The following is a 6571-nucleotide window of genomic DNA, read 5'->3' on the forward strand; positions in this document are numbered from 1 at the left end:
ATTGTTATTTTTGGCTTCAGCTGTTTTTGAGAAAGGAGCGGGATAGTGGATTGTATTTGTCTGATTTGTATGCCTTGTTTTTATTTGTGATTCTCGGTATTTGTTGACTTGTGTGCTTGTTGCTTCCATTTTCCTTTTGGTAAGCCCTTCAGTCTCTGTGTTTGTTTTTGGATCATTTTTTTTTTTTTTTTATGTGGTTACTCCCTCTTTATTTAGGAATGTCTCTGTTTGTATTTCCCGCCCATTATAATACATAGACTGCACACATATCATGATAACTGAAATACCTCTGAGTGCATTAAAGCTAATTTTAAAACCGAGATAACACGACGCCGAAGGATAAAGTCATTTGGGTTTGGGAGACCTGAGACAAGGGCCAGGGGCAGAGGTTGAGGTCAAAGTCTTAAGGCTAGTGTTGAAAAGGAATTAGCGATGCGTAGGTGTTATTGTGGAGATTTTAATGCTGAGGTAGTAGTAATCCTTCTAGTAATTGAGAAGATATTTTTTTTAGACCATTCAGTACGATGGCGTCTCTGTCTAATTATCTATCTGTCTATCTTTAATTCCATAAGTTCAGGAAAGATCTCTCAAATTATTCAGGTCATTGAAGGCTACATCTAACCACTCCAGTTTAAAACAAAATAATCTAATTGCAATAAAAGTGTCCGAAGGTTGCAAAAATAAATTAAGACGTCATTGTACTGAAGGTGTTGATGGGGCGACATAGTGTTCTTGGTAGTAACTGAGGAGATTTCAATGATGCCCCAAGTGGTAATCGTGGTTGGTGTCTCGAGGCCACTCCCTCACCAATTGAGGCTTTGATCTCTCATTATTTGCTGTTTTATATTTTTTCTGTTACATAATTCTGCTGGATGATTAATGTACGTGTTTAGTGTGTGAGAGAGAGAGAGAGAGAGAGAGAGAGAGAGAGAGAGAGAGAGAACGTTACTTATTACGTCACTTTTTACAGTGTTTAATTTTATCGTGCCTCCATTTCTCACTTTTTTTTTCAAAGGTTTTCCAGCTTTTTTTTTTAATTGCTTTTTTCCCCATCAGATATTCCCCCCTCCCCATAATATTTTCTCTCTGTTACTTTCCATACCATTCTGTTTTTCTACCTTCTCTCATTTCCTCCTGGTTGCCTCCCTTTCTGAAGCCTCAAGCGGAACACAACCGGAAGCGGAAAGCCCCCCTTCACTCCCCCCCTCCCCTTCGCCCGCCGTCCCCTCTCTTCCGTAATTTGAGAGAATGAATGAAGATTTGTGTCGGTACTGGAAGACTAACCTGCTTCCCCCTCTCGGTTCACGCCCTCGTTTCGCTTTAGTCTTGATTCCCTCGATTTGACGCTTTCAGTACGGGAACTTTTTTTTATTTTTAATTTTCCTTCGTATATGGAATTTTCAGACAATTTATTTACAGTAACTTAGGTAAAGGTTTTGGTGGTGAAGGGCCTGGTGGAACCTTTGTCTAGTTTCCCCAGTTCCTAGTCTCGTCAGCTGAGGAAAACCGTCTAGGAATAGCAAGAATTAACTGAAAAAGACGTCACAGTATTGAAGAGGTTAACTTGGCATGTCTTACTTTCGTCTCAGTCTTCATTTTAGCTTCGCCTCCCTCTTAACTCATTTGTCTCGCCACATTCAAAGATCAACTTCCTCTTGGCTCTCCCGTAGGTGTCTTCGTCTTGAGTCTAATCCTTAGTTTGGTCTCTTCAACTTTCCAATGCAAAAGTTAGCCATTGTTCGAAGTCCTTCATTTACATAATTAATCAACTCAGGTACTGTTTTCTTTGATCTGTTCTCCCCTTTGCTTGGGATCTTCAGCCGTAGAAGTAATGTATCAGGCATCTCGAAATGAAACAAGGTTGATTGTGGCTTTCTTGTGTTCAGTTTTCTTTGGGAAGGCAGAGAGAGAGAGAGAGAGAGAGAGAGAGAGAGAGAGAGAGAGAGAGTACCACCACCTTGAGTACCATAATCACTCACGCATTCATCATTCACACACTCACACCTTATCCAACGTTGGTGATGTCACAGGTGTAGGCTTGCGTGACTGGTTCAGGTGTGTGTGTGTGTGTGTGTGTGTGTGTGTGTGTTTACAGGTGGAGAACAAAGAGGTGTAGGGTAGACAAGTTTGAGTGCAGCGGGTGTGGAAGTAGACATGGTCGGGTGTGGCAGGTTTGTGTGTAAGTGTATGAGATATGAAGGAGTGGGAAGAGGTAGGGATGCATGAAAACAGATGTGGGAAGATGTGGACTGGGACAGGTGTAGGTGTGAGGTGTGAAGGGGTGGAATGAGGTAGGTGTGGGTGTTATCTTGTGTGGAAGGGTTTAATAAAAAGAAAAACAGAGGGTGTGAGAGGTCTGTAAGTATGATACAAGATAGATTTTGGTGTGGACAGGTGTGGGAGGAAATACTGTAGATTTGGCAGGTAAAAATTTGGTCATAATGTGGATTAAGCAGGTGTGGAGGAGCGAAAATTGGACAGGTGTGGACATTGGTAGGTGTGATGGGAGTTTGAATGGCAGTTTTGGATCTGAACAGGTGTGGAGAATATGAAGATTGAGCAGGTGTAGAGTATGGGCAGTTGTGGAACAGTTGTGGGGATTCGGTGTAGGACTGGGTATGTGTCAGGGTGTGTGGGGGTACTGACAGTGAGATTAGGTTGATACAGATATTGACAGGTGTGAATATGAATATATATGGCATGTATAGATATTGGTCAAGACTGGGAGCTATGGAGGGAGGGAGACAAGCTGGTATAGGGCACGTGTGGGCATAGACAGGTGAGAACAAGGCACGTGTGGGTATGGACAGGTGAGCATGGGACAGTCGTAGGTAAGGTGAGAATGTGACAGATTTTGATATGTACAATTGTCAAGCATTTTAACTATGGTGGGTGTGAAGTATGGATCTTGGAGGTGGTGTATGGATGAATGGGGACAGGTGTGGGCATAGACAGGTGAGACTGGGGCAGGTGAGGGTATGGAGAGGCAGGTGGGTAGGTAGGTGGAGGTGGCGGCTCGGTAACCCACTTAGACTGTGACTGGTGCTGATGAAAGCCGCCGTGGCCAGTTCTTGTGCCCACCCACCCGTTGCCCTGGTGAGAGAGAGAGAGAGAGAGAGAGAGAGAGAGAGAGAGAGAGAGAGAGAGAGAGAGCGTCATGGTCCTTTCCTGATGATTTGACCTTATTTATAAAAACAAAGAATAATTTAGCTACAACAGAGAGAGAGAGAGAGAGAGAGACGAGCTCCCTTATTTCCCCAGGTGGGCTGGCTGTCTACGTAGCATTGTATCTACTAATATATTATCGTTTTCTGTATCAAGGGGTGTCTGTTCCAAAATAACCCTCCTGTTCACAGAATAGGCATAAAATCTGAGGAGAAGTTAGAACAGTGTTTAGCCTCGTTTTCTTTATCAGCGTTTCTTGTAACATGGTGGAGTAAATAAAAGAAGAAATAGGGAGATACACTTTGCCTCACTAATCTGTACCAACTGATTTACACGAGAAATATATGCTAGTCACGAAGAAGTGTCATGGAAAGGATGCAGAGTTAGCAACTGAAAAAAAAAAAAAAAAATCCCCTCATTCCATTTTTTTTTTTTTTTTTTTTTTTTAAATCCCCGTTTCATTTCTCCTTCCTAACACCTCATTCCCTCACCTCTGTCTCCCCTTCCCCTTCCTCACCAATGACCTCCCTCTCCCCCTTTTCCTCACCTGACCTTTTAGAGTGTGGTCAAGATAGGTGATGTAAGAAAACGTGTGTGTGTGTGTGTGTGTGTGTGTGTGTGTGTGTGTGTGTGTGTGTGTGTGTGTGTGTGTGTGTATGTGTGTGTGTTCATTTTTTACATTAAGATTTAATTTGCAATAGTTTTGTTTTTTGGGTAGGTCTTTGTTTCCGCTGGTGACTTTGTGTGTGTGTGTGTGTGTGTGTGTGTGTGTGTGTGTGTGTGTGTGTGTGTGTGTGTGTGTGTGTGTGTGTGTGTGTGTGTGAATCACAGATACAGTATGGTAAATTTTATGCCAATCTACTTAAGTGTGTGCATACAAAAGACAAAGTGTTCGTATATATTCATGTTCGTATAAATGTATGTACAAACAAATATGAGGATGGTTAGTGGTCATACACATAGACATACAGATGGTTATTGACTATGTATAGGTCTTTTAAAACATGTATGTGTGTATGTATGTGTGTGTGTGTGTGTGTGAGAGAGAGAGAGAGAGAGAGAGCTAGGATGTGCCAACGTGACCAGATGGGTGAGTGCCAAGGTGACCTGTTTTTTTTTTTTGAGGGGGGGGGGAGATGGATATGCATACAAGCCCTCCCCCCTTAATGACCGTCCATCCAGGGAGAAAGGGGTAAGGGGGGAGTGGGAAAGTGGTCAGCGAGGGGGAGGGGGGTATTGAGAGGGGGGGGCTAGGCATAACGCAATGACACCCTGGGAATGCTATTAGGTAAGTCTGAATTACGGTTGCGTTATTAGTATTTTCATTAGTCCCTCAAGGCATATGGTGGGGCTAGGGTGATGGGGGTGTGGTGTGTGTTGACTCTGTAGGGGGGATGGGTGGGATGAAGTGTGTGTGTGTGTGTGTGTGTGTGTGTGTGTGTGTGTGTGTGTGTGTTTTAGATGGAATGATTGTGTGGGTGTTGTGTTTCATAGCCGGAATCATCATCGTCAGCATTATCATCTTCATTATCATCATCACCGTCATACCCACATAATTGTCGTCATTGTTTTTCACTTCGTCTTCTTCTTTTGTGCTGGTCTTCACGTCTTCATCACCTGTTCTGCCGTTTATTACACCTGTCTTTCACTTATTCTGTTCTTCACCTTTTCTTTACCAGTATTAGCCTGTTCTTCACCTGTTTAATCTTCACGTGTTTATTCTTCGCTTGTTCTGTTCATCACTTGTTCTTTACGTGCCCAAAGCCGTACCTCGCGACCTACTCTACTCTGCACACACGTTCACTTTTCAGAGAGAGAGAGAGAGAGAGAGAGAGAGAGAGAGAGAGACTAAAAAGAGAGATTAAGCAAACAAGAGACTGCCAATACTTAGCCAGCTTCTTCAAAATTAACCTTAAGAAACGCCAAATACCTGCACTAAGAAGGCAACAGTAAGAGTAGTAATAATATAAGTAGTGTCCTTGGTGTAATGGCTGCGTGTCTTCTCCCCCTGATGTTGAGGCGTGGTTCGAGCCCTTCATAAATCTGTATTAATCACCCATCCTGCCAACCAACCCCCCATTCCCCCCCATCATCACAGCCTTGGGTGGTGAGGGGTAGAATGAAGAGTGATGTGGGAACCATCTTCGTTTTTAATAGTACCCCCTGATTCTCTCTCTCTCTCTCGCTCTCTCTAATCCAGTTCCTTCTTCCTTTCCTCCTCCTGATCATTTTTCCCATCCTCTTCACCTTATCATCATTGTTGTCCTCTTTTCTTATCGCCATACATATATATAATTCCCACTGTCTAACTGTCCGTAGATCTGTCTGTCTATCTGTCATGTTAACTTGCCACACCCATTAACCCAGTGTTCTCACTCTGTTTTCATCCTTCGTGTCCCACCCTATTTATCCATATATACACCCCTCCCCCTACCTCTCCCCTTCTTTAACGTTTCCGCCCCTCCCCCAGGCAAGGTCCTCCCCTCCCCCCAGGCGGTAAAAGTGTCGGGAGGATGAGGGAGGGAGGGAAGGGGTGAGGGATGGAGAGTAAGTAGGGAGGGAGGGAGGGCGATGGAGATTAAGGAGGGAGGGAGGGAGGGAGGGCGATGGAGAGCTGTGATACAGGAAGTGAAGGTTTCCATGTTGCTTCCTTAGTCATCATCCTATTTACTTTAAGATAATAGTAACTCTGTCACTTCTTTAATGTCACACTATTTTTCACCACTGTCACCGTCTTCCTCATCCTCTTTTCCGTGTACACATCATAGGGAGATCTTGAACACGGTTTTATATTCATTATGCTCATTTTACACTAACTTGCCCTAAAGCTGCCATCTCACCACCTTGAATGCTGAACTGTAGCAACAGATTAATACTAGAATATGATGCTAATAAGAAAGATAAAAAAAATGATGTAGAGCCATAGCAGTCTCTTTCTGCTACCATCCAACGTGAAAATGCTGCCAAAAAAATGAACGTCTTTGCCAAGTTAGTGTAAAAGAACTATAGTACAGTTCATACAGTTGAGGTGGGAATCAGTACAATCAATATGCAGTGCTGTTATTACAAGGCGTTACAGGAGTTCCGATAATTGATTTAGGGGTTAATACAGTAAATACACGGGTAATACAAACTATAGGCATTCGTTCTATTCGGTACGGAAATTTGGAGATAGGGAAGTTTTGTTCACATCTGGATCCTGCTCCCTTCCTTTAAAGTTGGAGTTACGAAGCCTTTATAAAAAAATGAATAAATGAATAAAATAATTAAAAAAGTGCAAGGCGGCGGAGCTAACACATCTCTCAGTCTCTCCGTCTCTTCATTGCCCCCTTCACTTTGCTGACGTCTGTTTCAGTTTTCTCCTTGCTAACCTCGAATTAACTCAGATTTTTATTATTTTACTTTG

The sequence above is a fragment of the Coenobita brevimanus genome, chromosome 25 (genome assembly GCF_032717465.1).
Source record: "Coenobita brevimanus isolate Jiangsu-jjx chromosome 25, ASM3271746v2, whole genome shotgun sequence".
Lineage (NCBI taxonomy): Eukaryota > Metazoa > Arthropoda > Malacostraca > Decapoda > Coenobitidae > Coenobita > Coenobita brevimanus.